The sequence below is a fragment of the Phoca vitulina genome, unplaced genomic scaffold (assembly GCF_004348235.1).
Source record: "Phoca vitulina isolate PV1807 unplaced genomic scaffold, GSC_HSeal_1.0 scaffold11, whole genome shotgun sequence".
Taxonomy (NCBI): domain Eukaryota; kingdom Metazoa; phylum Chordata; class Mammalia; order Carnivora; family Phocidae; genus Phoca; species Phoca vitulina.
In genome coordinates, this window is record NW_022589714.1 from 47,816,830 (window position 1) to 47,829,495 (window position 12,666).

Genomic DNA, 12,666 nt, shown 5'->3' on the forward strand with positions numbered 1-12,666 from the left:
AGGAGGCCGATTCCATGGGGCCTTGTGGGTCAGAGTGAAACCCCTGACTTCTTCCCCCAGAGTGAGCTGGGAGCCCCTGCGGGGTTTGAGAAGAGGCGGGATGTGGTGACTAGGCTTTGGTTTTAAAGGATCCCTGGCTGCTGGCGGTCGGGGGGAGCAGAGGAGAGCAGGAGGCTGGCTGGCAGGCGGCCACAGTCCTCCGGGTGAGAGGGCAGGGCCCCAGCGAGGCGCTCGTGCTGGAGCAGCGAGAAGTGGCTGGGGTCTGGAAATGGCTCTGTCACGGGAGCCAGCGGGATCTGCTCGTGGCTTGGGTGAGAGCGTGGGACCGGGAAGGAGTAGCGGACGGCTCTGGGGTTCGGGCCTGAGCAGCCAGCAGGGGGAGTGCTATGTCCTGAGAGGGGGAACAGAGCAGGACCCGGGTTTTGGAGCCCTGAGATGCCCATAAGGAGCCAGGTGGAGAGGCCTCCTGGCTCTCCCCCAGAGCTCCTGCACAGGGGGCCGGTGAGGAGGGGCCAGCCTTGGGCCAAACTGTCCCTCCAGCCTGTCCCAGGGCCCCGGCCTCTGAGTGCCCCTGGGGCCTCCTTTCAACCCCCTTCTGACACGGGGAAGACTGATGCGGGGAGACTGGGTCTCAAACTGGCTTCTACTGTGGGCTCACTGGATGCAATGGGGTAGAGTTGGGGAATGTGCCCCAGGAGGCCATCCTGGTGGGCTCTCTGCCCCAGGGTCTGGGGGCAAGAGAGAGACACAGAGCAAGCACAGGCCCTAGAGACATGTGGGGCGGAAAACAAGGAAGAGGGGGAAAGTGGCCTAGAGAAGGCGGGTGAGCAGCAGGGGAGACGGGGCCAGGCCTGGAGGGTCTGGGGGTTGGGAAGGGGCAGCTCCTTCCAGCTCTCGCCAAGAGAACTTCCCCTCCGGGCCTCACCAGCCCCCTGTTCCGGCCAGATGGAGGCAGGCCAGATGCCCATTCCAGGCCCTGGTGGGGAGGGGGGTCTCTAGCTCCCCCCGAAGGAGAGAGATGAGCAAAGAGGGTGGTGGGGTTCAGAAGAGCAGGGGGGCAGACAGTGACAGTGTATACGGGTTCCTTGGCTACCACCAGCTCCTAGGCAGATGGACATCCCCCACCTTGTCTGGCCTTCTCACCCCAGGCCCTGAACCCCGAAGCGGAAGCCCACCCCACCCCCCCGCCCCCGTGCCTAGCATTCAGCAGGTGCAACTAATGTTTGCAGAAAGGAACGAGCTCCTTGGAGAGGCTTCCCCCACCCCATCACAGGCCCAAGGATCCCTCCCTGGCCCCCACGCCAGGTACTCTGACCCCTACGTGCCCAGGGAAACGGGAAGCCCCCTAATGTGGTGCCAGGACCCAGCAAAGGACCCAGCCAGGCTCGCAGGGAATACAGGATAGAGAAGACCAGTGGGAGAAGGAGGCAGACCCTAGGATGCCCGGGGTGCCCGCAGCACACCCAGGGCTGCGCGCGCCAATCCCCTGCCCTTCTCAGGCTAGGATCTCCCCCTACCCCAACACACACACGCCAGCCAAGGCCCTTCTGCTCTGTCCCAGGGCGGACCTGGACCAGGGGCAACTCACCCACTGCACTACTGCACGCCCTCTCCTGTCCTTTCAGGGCCCAGAGCGAAGCAGTGCGGCCCAGGTCATCCCCAGGCCCCAGCCCCACCCCCTCCTCCGCAGTGCCTGAGCTCCCCAGCAGCAGCCCAACCTGTCCCCAGGAGCAATGCCAGAGGGACAGTGACGGGGGAGGGAGGGCCACACGCACCCCCACCCGATCCCCCAACATGGAGACCCTGGGCTTGCTGGGGAAAGGACAGGGGTCCCTTGGGCCATCTGGGGCTTTACCAGGAAGGAAAGATGCCTCTTGCCTGATCGGGGGTCTAAGCCCAATGCCCCAGATCATCTGGGGCCAGCACGAGGCAGCTGGTGTGGAGGGTGGGACATGAGTCCGCTGCTCCAATGGCCAGGGCCTAGCAGTGCCGAGTGGGGGGCAGGGAGCATCCTCACTTCTCCCTCTAGCCTCAGCCTGGGGAAGGGTAGCACCGTGGGTCCCTGGAAGCTCCAGCCCCCCTCGGCTCACTTCCCCCCAGGGAGGGGAGCATGTCTACAGTCGGGACCTGCGGCAGTGGTGGAGAGGGGGACAGAGGTGCAGAGGAGGGAGGCAACGGCAGGGACGGTCCTCCTGTTGAGGAGGATGCAGGTTCTGGAGAGGGCCTCCCAGGATGCAGGCTGCTCCCCACCCAGGTCCACTGACCCCGGCCCCTCCAGCCTGCATGCTTCCTACCGGGTGCTGCTGGGAGGAAGGCAGGGGGCAGCTCGGGGGCAGGGGGGGCCCCCCCCACTCTCCACGCCACCGCTTCCAGCTGTCCCCATCGGGATGCCTACCTGGGCCTGTCTGGGCACCAAGCCTGGGGCAGGTAGGAGCTCACTGCCCCCGCTGGGCCAGGCCAGGGCCGGAGGGGCTGGCTGTCCTCCTCCTCCTCCGTGGTGGCGGGCAGGGAGGGGGCCTGGTGCCCGGGCTGGGGGCTCAGTCCTCTCGGGTTCCCTCCACCGCTGGCTCGGCTCGGGAAGGCAGCAGCGCCAGAACTGCAGAAGCCAGCTCCCCGCCCCCCACCCCTGCCTCCTCCCCTCCCTCCTCCTGACCCGCCTCCTTCTCCAGCCACCCACCGCCTTCTGCTCGTTTCTATGGCAACCGGGCAATGCCGCACAGCCAGCCTCCCTCCCCTACGCCAGGGGACGCCCGCCTGCTACGTGTGGAGGACATCACCCCGGGCGGGGTGCGCACCCTTCACCTTCGCCGAGATGCTGGTGAACAGACGGGCTCACGCGGCCGCCCCTGGCTGTGGGGGACCCCGCTCCAGCCCCTCTCCTCTCTCTCCCCCCAAGACCCTCCCTCCCAACCTCCCCTCAAGACCTTGTGAGCAGCACGGCACCGTCCCCGGCGCCTGCCACAGGTGCTTACACCTCAGTGCCCGCTGCTCTGTAAGCATGTGTTTGCTTCATCACTTATACTCCCTCGGTCGTTCCTCACAATCTGGAGTGTGTTCTGGGTCAGGCGGCGCATGGGATGCTCCCCTACAGTCTCATCCCCTGAGAATCCGTGCCCGTTTTACAGATTGGGAACTGAGGCCCACCGCAGTAAAACAACTTGGCGGAGCATCCGAGGCTCCTGGGCTGGTTACTGGCAGCGAGGCCTTGTGGTCCCAGCTCCGGCGCCGCTCCCACAGCTGGCACACAGCCCTCGACGCAAACCACTAGGCTCGCCCTGCGCACGTGTGACCTACGCGCTCCCGTGCGTGTCCATGCAGACACGCAGCCCCACAACACGCTTCTAATACAAACACCCGCGCCATGTATTTGCAGCCATGCATTCCCACGAGTCTGTGTATCTACCTACACACCTGTGCACAGGTGACAGACACACAGTAACACCAGCATTTACACGTCTTTAAGACACATGGACACACATCCACATGGGTCCAGAACATGCAAAACATAAGCCCTTTCTATACAAAATCAACAGCTGTCCACACAAGCCCCCAGCACTAGCCCCATGGGAGGGGATCAGTGACACAAGCCAGTGTCCCCCCCAGGAGACTGAACTAGAATCCACTTCCAGGAAAGGATCTGTCTGCTCTGCACCTGCCCTCTAGAGACCAGACACTGATCTGCCCACCTTGTCTCAGCCCTGCAGCAGGAGCGGCCTGGGGTGGGGGTGGGGACAGGGCGCACCCTCCCCTAACTCCCTCCCTCGTTCTGAAATTCCCCTACTGACCCAATCCAGACTAAATCCTACCTAGAGCCCCCTCAGCCTAGGGGGCTCACAGATATCCCCACCCACCCACCCCTCAGTTGCTGTCAGGTCCTGGGACTTGGAATTATGACAGATACAGTAAATGGGCCCCCCCTCCTTGGAGGGGATTCCAGGTTCAGAGAACCCTGCCATCCCCCAGGAGGGGCAGTATGTGGTGGAGGTCGGGTGGGGATGTCAAGTGGGGACTGGGGCCCAGGACTCACGATGTGTGCCACGGGACGCACCGTCCCCAGCCCAGCACCACGGCAGAAGGATCCAGGCAAGGATCATGGGCCGCACCTGTGTCCCAGGGCACTTCTTAAGGGCCTCACACAGCTCAGGGAAGGCAGATACAATTGGAAAGACCCAGAAGCCCACCAAAAAACTGTTAATAATAACAATAATAGCCTCTTCCATAGTTCATCCCATCTAAGACCCCCCTCAACCATGAGACCACCACCACCGATTACACCAAGGCTGTAAGCTAGGCGGCGCAACCAAATGTCAGAGGTCAACTGGGAGGGGGAAAATCACGTTGGGAGAGATAAAACAGAGCCTCTCTTTCATTCAGCAGATGCTTACTAGGCACCCACCAGGTAGCAGGGACTGTTCTAGGAACGGGGACACAGCCATGAGCAAAACAAAGTCCCTGCCCTCGAGGGGGCCGAGCGAGCAGATGTGCTGACCTCCCGTTCTCCTGCAGCACCTCTGGGGGTCACAGCAGCCCTACAGGTGAGGTCACAGAACTGACAAGGTGACAGAGGCTCTAGAGACTGAGCAATTTGCCCAAGGAGACACAGCCAGTAAATGCCTGGGCTGGGATTCGAACCCGCGGCTTTGCCAAGCTTTTTCCAATGCTCTACACTGGCTCCATTAAGATCTGATTAGGTGACATGGCAACAGCCACCCATTTTCTAGAAGTTTCACAGCCAAGTGTGCTTCTCATGCTTAGATCAAAGGCAGGACAGGGTCGTATGCATTTAAAGTGCCAGTCAAGAAGTCGATGTGAGGGCGAGGGCGCCTGGGTGGCTCAGTCGGTTAAGCAGCTGCCTTCGGCTCAGGTCATGATCCCGGGGTCCTGGGATCGAGTCCTGCATGGGGCTCCCTGCTCAGCGGGGAGTCTGCTTCTCCCTCTGCCCCTCCCCCCCCCCCCCCCCCCCCCCCCCCCCCCCCCCCGCCGCTCACGCGAGCTCTCTCTCTCTCACAAAAGTAATTTAAAAATCTTAAAAAAAAAAACTCAATGTGAGTAAAGACTCCTCCCTCCCCCACCAAGTGACCTCAGAAGTGACTTCTAGCCTGACCATCCTTGAGCCAGAAGCCTGACAGTTGTCCCCAGGCCTGGAGGTTCTCAGTGGAGGGTCAAGTCAAGGCCCAGGCCAAGAGGGTGGGGATGCCTGGCACCTGAGAGCCAGGGCTCCCTGGAGAGCGGGGAGACCTCAGCTGGGGGCGAGGAGGGATTGGGTTTCCAGGCTCTGTAAGCAGAGCCCCCTGCCCACCTGCCAGCCCCCCAGCCCCGGATCATCTTTCTCCTAAGGAGCCAGGTTCGAAAGATAGCTGCCCCCCACCTCCACCGCTCCCTCAGCCTGATCCAGCCCCACCTGCTGCCTGGCAGACCCCTGAGTTCTTCCTTCCCATGAGAAGCTGACCCCTCTGTCGCCCCCTCTCTGCCTGCAGAGCATCCACCTCCATGCTGTCCCACTGTCAGCCTGATCCAGTCTCATCTGCTATTGGGAGGGCCCCCAAGCCACCAGTGGGCAGCCCTGTACTCTCCCACCTGCAGGTCTCAGACAGGCTCGGGGACACCCCTACACCACACACACACACACACACACCACGCCTGACCTCAGCCCTATCCCTGGACCTTAACCATATGCAGTCCCACAGGCAGGAGCAATCAACATATGAGGAGGGGGCCTCATGCCACCCAAGAGAAGCCAAACCCTTCTGTCACTGTCTCCCCGTCCAAACCAGAAAACATTCATTGCCCGCCCCCCTTCCCAGCCCAGCACAGCTATCCCACAGTTCCCGAGTGCCAGGGCAAATGCAATCAGGGCTCATTAGCTGCTGCTTTGCATCTCATTTGCAAAATGTTCCCACGACTGTCAAAATGCCAGAATCCTCCCAAAACCGCTGCCCATGACAGGCAGGGCTGGCCAGCTCTGGAGAAATAAAATGGATAAAATTCCACTGAGAGTCTGCATAGGGGGCTAAACATGGAGGGACGGGGAAGAGCAGAAGGAGAAAACAGAGGCAACTTCCAGTTTCAGACCCAGAGAGGCACCCAGAGGAAGAGCAGTAGATACTTAACAAGCCCCTGCGAAGTCCAGGTGCCATGCACAGTGCTTTATGCACTTTACCCACTTGCTTTTCACAATGAACCATCTTACAGATGTGGAAACTGAGGCTCAGAGCTGTTAAGGCCTTGCTACTCAACATGTGCATCTCAGGACCAGCAGCTGGGGCATCACCTGGGAGCTGGGAGGAAATGCAGAATCTCAGGTCCCACCCCAGACCCTGAATCAGAGTCCACATTGCCACAAGAGCCCAGGAGACTAGAGCTGGAGAAGTACTCATTAAGGGACCTGCCCTCTGATACGCAGCCAGGAGAGGAAACTGGGGCCTGAACCAGTTAACCCCAAATTAACAAATCTTTCCTGAGCACCTACTATGTGCAGCACTGCGCTAGGGGAGGGACCCAGGAGACAACCAGACACATGATATCCGTAACCTCGTGGACAGTACACGAATATTCTCCCAAAGTGGGAGACACCCAATAAATATATAACAGCAGTTCAAGTGGTGAGAGGTGCTATCGAGAAAAATAATGGGGGGCAAAGAGAGAGGATGAATGGGGGGACATGTTAGAATCTCTCTTAGACGAGATGACATTTGAACAGAGATTTAAATAAAGGGGGAAAGGGAGGTATGTCGTGATTTGCAGGAACAGTGTTTTCCGGCAGAGGGAAGAGCAAGGGCAAAAGTCCTGAAGCAGGAGTAAGCCAGGCACACTAAAGACTCCCCAAAACTGAATGGATGTCTGGATGGATGGACAGGTGGGTAGACGAAGGGATGGCAGGTAGAGAGAGGTAGTAAGTAAGGTAGGAATAAAGAGGCAGGCAGGAGCTAGATCCTGCAGGGCCTTGTAGGTCATAGGGAGGATTCTACTATCTTGTTCTAAGTATGAAGAGAAGTCATTGATATGTTTTTAAGATTTTACTTTTAAGTAATCTCTACACCCAATGTAGGGCTCAAACCCAGAACCCCAAGGCGAAGAGTCACACATTCCACCAAATGAGCCAGCCAGGTGCCCCGAAGCCTTTGCTATTTTTGAGGGGGGGGGGCAGTGGGAAGAGATCCAACTTATGTTTTCAAAAGATTGCCGTGGCTTTTACATGGAAAAGTGAGTAGATGGAAGCAAGGGCTGAAGAAGCAAACCAGTTAAGAGGCTTTTGAAATATTTATTCCCAACAGAAAGGAGTGCTGTGGCTACTAAAACACACATCCAAGAACATTTGTTCATAACAGCAAATTCTCTTCAAAGCAGCTTTGTTCATAATAGCTCCAAATTGGAAGCAACCCAGATGCCATCTACAAAAGGACTGATCAGCAAATTGTGTGGTTTACTGCGTACAGTAGAGATAGGTAGTTTGCTTTTTCAGGGCTATATAGGATTCCACTGGGCAAATTCCACAGTGCGGTTTGTTCATACCATCAAACCTTCCTTTTTTAATGTTAAAGATTTAATTTATTTATTTGAGAGAGAGAGAGAATGAGCAGGAGGGAGGGGCAGAGGGAGAGGGAGAAGCAGATTCCCTGATGGAGGGAGTCTGATGTGGGGCTCGATCCTAGGACCCCCGGATCATGACCTGAGCAGAAGGCAGACGCTTAACCGACTGAGCCACCCAGGAGCCCCCACACCATCAAATCTTATACAGCAATGAAAAACATCTGACTACACACAACCACATGGATAATTTCAAGACATCATGTGAGCAAGAGAAGCCAAGCTTAAAGGAACATATGTAGTGGACTCTATATGAAGTTCAAGAATAGGTAAATACTGACTTCTGGTTCCTGCACAAGATGGAGCAGATACACTTCTCCCTATTTCTCCTGCGAAGTAGAGCTAATGCCCTGGGCATTATATATAAAACAAACTTACAAAAACTCTAAAAAGGGAGAGAAGAAGGCAAACTGACTAGGGATCTCAGGACCCAAGGCAAAACACAGCGGTGAGTTCTCTGGGTTTTCTTTTTGCCCCACATATCTCAGATTTGGAGCTGGGAAGTTGGCAACCCAAAAATACCAATGAGTGTGGACAAAAACAGCCTCAGGAAAGCCTCTTCTCCCTAGCTGAAGGACTAGGAAAGGCACAGTCTAGCCAGACAAAAATCTTTAAAACAATAAATGCCCTAGAGCCAAACACCATGGAAAAAACTACAGCCCCATCTTCTCTGCAGGACCAGACGCCAAGTGGGGAGCTGTGTCTGGGTGTAACCAGTGCCCCCTTCCCCTACCACCAATTGGTTATAGAGAAGAACAGGTGGGGAGCTGGGGCTTCCATCCACACCCAACGGTATGAAGGTGCCCCTCCCCCTCCACGCTGGGTGGGGACCTAGGTGGCCTAGTAGCACTTCCGCCATCCCCGGCAGTAACAGGTCAGTGGAGGTCTGGTGGGAAGCCAGAACTCCCACCCCTGTGCAGCAGTAAGGAGGAGGCAGCCTTCTTTCCTACCAGGCTGCCAACTGAGGTCAAGTGTAGAACTGGACTTCCACCCCAACCCGGCATCAACAGGCACAGCCTTAGACCTGCTAAGACAGGAGATCTGAATAAGAGCCAGTGTCTCATAATGATACCCCAAAGTCCAGGATACAAGAGAAAAATCATCTGTCATACCAAGAGCCAGAAAAATCTCAATCTGAATGAGAAAAGGCAACCAACATATGCCAACGGCAAGATGACACAAATATTGGAGCTATCCGACAAGGAAGTTAAAGCTGCAGTCTTAAAAATGCTTCAGCAAGCAATTATGAACACCCTGGAAACAACCGACAAAACAGAAAGCCTTAGCAAAGAAACAGAAGATACGAAGGAATATCAAACTGGAATTTTAGAACTGAAAGGTCCTCGGAGGGGCTCAACAGCAGGGTGGAGACAAGAGAGGAAAGAATCCGTGAACTTGAAGATAAAACAATAGAACTGACCCAATCTGCACAACAGATAAAGAACAGAGCCTCAGGGCCCTATGGGCCCATAACAGAAGAGCCAACATTCCTGCTGGGGGGGTAGGGGCGGGGAGAGAAAGAGTGTGGGGCTGAAAAAGTCTTCAAAGTAGTGGCTGAAAAAACCCGTTGTCACCCTGAATCTCTGGAGTCTGTACTTACCCCCACGAGGAAAAGGAAAATGGGAGAAGCTACGGAATTTGTCTGAAGTCACACAGCTCATGGTGATTTGAATCAGGCCCTTTCCCCTTCCGGAGGTTGTCAGGCTTTAGGAAGCTCCAGAACCATCTGGAGGTTTGGATAAAATGGAGATTCTGGCCACAGCCACAGAGATGCTGATCCAGCAGGGGTTTCGGTTGTCTGTCGCCACATGACAAAGCTCCCCAGAATTTAGTGACCTAAAACAACGATTTATTGTGTTTTGCAATTCTGTGGCTTGGCTGGGTTCACCTGGGTTCACCCTTGGCTGGGTGCTTCGTCTCTTCTATAGCGGCCTCAGCTGGGGCTGCAGTGTCCGAGACAGCTTCTTCATCCGAGTGAGTGGCCCTCAGCTGACCCTGCCCCTCCACCACGCCCCACCTTTACCCCCAGGCTGTGGTCTCTCCAGCAGGGGATCTTAGACCTACTTACGTGGTAGCTCAGGGCTCCAAGAGTAGACATTCAGAAGGACAGGTTCCAGTGTGCATCTTGTCTTTCAATTATCTTATTTATTAAGCCTCTGCCTCTCTCACACTGGCCAATGTCACATTGCCCAAAGCAGGTCACAGAGCAAGCCCGGGGTCAGGGCGGCGGGGTGCAGGGCCCTACACCAGGATGAACCTAGCAGGAGGTGGGGATCACAGGTGACAGCGGGGAGCACTGATGTACCAGACCACCACAGTAGGTCAGCGGTGGGGCCCACACGGATTTGCATGTTCTATGACCTTCTTTCCAGGTAGCTCCCCACTGTGATGGGGATATAGGCGTTCCAGTGACCGCTGCAAGAACTGGGCCTATCCTATTCCTACACCTATTCTATAACACCAACATCAAAGAGGCTTTTAAGTCTCCCCACCTGTTCTGGTCACCGATCAAAGGGAATGTCACAGACACAACCACTCTCGGGGGGGGGGCAGCCACACAGCCACTGGGTCACGGGAACACTGTTCAGACGCTAGCTTCTCTAACAAGGGTAGGACTCCGTTCAGCCAGGTGGCCTTGCCCAGGTCAGTCCCTCCCCGGGGGTCGGTCTGCTCCCCTCAAAGTGAGGGCGTTGGCCCAGATGAACAAGGTCTAACCTCTGCACCACTGAGGGACCCTTTACATATTTCTTCACCCAAGGAGCTCCATGTTTGGAAAGATCTTTGTCTACCAAACAAACTGTGTGAGCTAAGACATTTTTAAAAAACTAGACAACAAATTACTTTTGACTCAATTAATTACCAGGTAGAGTTTCTGATCAGCATGACATTACCAACATTTCTATGCTGAACTGATAAAATTCCCACCCAAAGCAAAGCGCTCTGAGGTCCTGGATGGACTGAACTGCCTCAGTTTGGGAAATGCTCAGTCTGGGGTCGGTTCTGGCAATATCCGAGCTCCTCTCTGGAATCTTGGAGGCCTCTAACTGAAATGGACCAGCCAGCACGCCGCCCTGCACCCTGGGGAAAACACAGGTCAGTGGAGGTCTGGTGGGAAGGTCCATTGTGCTAGTCACTAGTGCCATTTGACTATTTAAATTTAAGTTCAATAGAATTAAATAAAATTGAAAATTTGGGGTGCCTGGGTGGCTCAGTCGGTTAAGCATCTGCCTTCAGCTCAGGTCATGATCCCAGGGTCCTGGGATCGAGCCCCAAGTAGGGCCTCCTGCCCAGTGGGGAATCTGCTTCTCCCTCTGCCTCTGCCCCTCCCCCGCTCATGCTCGCGCGCGCTCTCTCTCTCACTCTTTCTCTCTCTCCCTCTCTCAAATAAATAAAATCTTAAAAAAAAAATTTTAAAGTTGAAAATTCAATTCCTTAAAAAAAAATAAAAATCAGAACCTCAGTTGCACGAGTCACATTCCATGTGCTCAAGAACCATTAGTGGATCCATAGTAGGGTAGATACAGAACCTTCTCATCACTGCAGAAAATCCAAACACACGTGTTGGAAGGTATCACCAAAAATACAAAAGCAGGGGCGCCTGGGTGGCTCAGTCAGTGAGGCATCTGACTCTTGATTTCGGCTCAGGTCATGATCTCAGGGTCGTGAGGTCAAGCCCCATGTCAGGCTCTGCGCTCAGCGTGGAGTCTGCTTGAGATTCTCTCTCTCCCTCTGCCCCTGCCCCCGATCTCTCTCTCTCTCTCTCAAAAAAAATAAATAAATAAAACCTTAAGAAAAGATACAAATGCAGGCATGCCCAACACTATCCATTTGATGGGGCCCAAAAGGAGAGTTCCTACACATCAAATTCTAGCTGCTCATAGGATACAATGGAAATGCATTTCTTGGGGAAAAAAAAAAAATTTTGGCTCCAAAACAGTGCAAAAATCACACTTAGGGATGCAGCCAACTACATTTCTTTTTAAGATTTTATTTTTAAGTAATCTCTATACCCAACGTGGGGCTTGAGCTTACAACCTCAAGATCAAGAGCCATGTGCTCTACCAACTGAGCCAGCCAGGACCCCTGGAATGCAGCCAACCTTTAAAATCATGTACTATGTTTAAAGAAAGATGATTGGGGCGCCTGGGTGGCTCAGTCGGTTAAGCGTCTGCCTTTGGCTCAGGTCATGATTCCGGGGTCCTGGGATCGAGCCCCATGTGGGGCTCCCTGCTCAGCGGGGAGTCTGCTTCTCCCTTTCCCTTTGTGCCCCAACCCCCGCTCATGTTCTGTCTCTCACTCTCTCAAATAAATAAAATCTTAAAAGAAAGAAAGATGATTAAGATCTTGATAAAACTGCATGACCAATAATATCTGGGGTAGGCCACCAACTCTGGCCCCTACCCATAACCTGCCCCTTAGGATTCCACCCCCTTGCTCATCCTGACAAATAGGAACTTCTTTGACCCTGCAAGCCCTGTGGGGTTGTCTATTTCTAAAGGGCTGCTCTGCAAGGGGACAGTGTGGGAAAGATGGTGGGTTGTCTGAGTGACCGTGAAAGTAATTTTTAGGAGCAGCCACTGTTGGTTGTCTAACCAACAGCTGGTCGTCCTTTGCACTTGCTGACCGGAGTCCCAACTGCATCACGAGAGACTCAAAAGAAAGGCTGAGTGGCCGAAGGCAGGTTTTCCCAACTTCAGCACTACTGACATTTGGGGCTGGTAATTCTTTGTTGTGGGGCTGACCTGTGCTTTGTAGGAGGTTTGGCAGCATCCCGGGCTTCTACCCAGCAGATGCCAATAGCAGCCCCCCTCTGAGTTAAAATAACCAAAAACTCTGCAGACATTGCCAAATGTCTCCTGGGAGGGGCAAAATGAACCCAGGTTGAGAACCACTGGCCTAAGGCATAAACTCTAAGCCAGTGGTTCTCAAACTTGAACATGCATCAGGATCACCTGGTGGACTTGATAAAACAGATTGCTGGGCCTCACCCCCAAAGTTTCTGATTCAATAGGTCTGTGGTGGGTTCGAGAATTTGCATTTCTATTGAGCATCCGGGTGATGCTAACACTCCTGGTTCAG

At 54.9% G+C, this 12,666-nt stretch overlaps 1 protein-coding gene across 3 annotated transcripts in view; it reads right to left on the bottom strand.

The window, feature by feature from the left end:
* PACSIN1 (protein kinase C and casein kinase substrate in neurons 1) overlaps positions 1 to 12,666 on the bottom strand; it is a 55,472-nt gene that overhangs the window by 17,157 nt on the left and 25,649 nt on the right. For 2 of the 3 annotated variants that reach the window (XM_032409990.1, XM_032409988.1), the window contains exon 1: positions 2,396 to 2,625. The exons of the other annotated variant lie outside the window; for it this stretch is intronic. The gene's annotated coding sequence lies outside the window, so the exon portion shown is untranslated. Of the gene's footprint in view, positions 1 to 2,395; positions 2,626 to 12,666 lie in introns of those variants that run through there. 3 annotated transcript variants of the gene reach the window in all.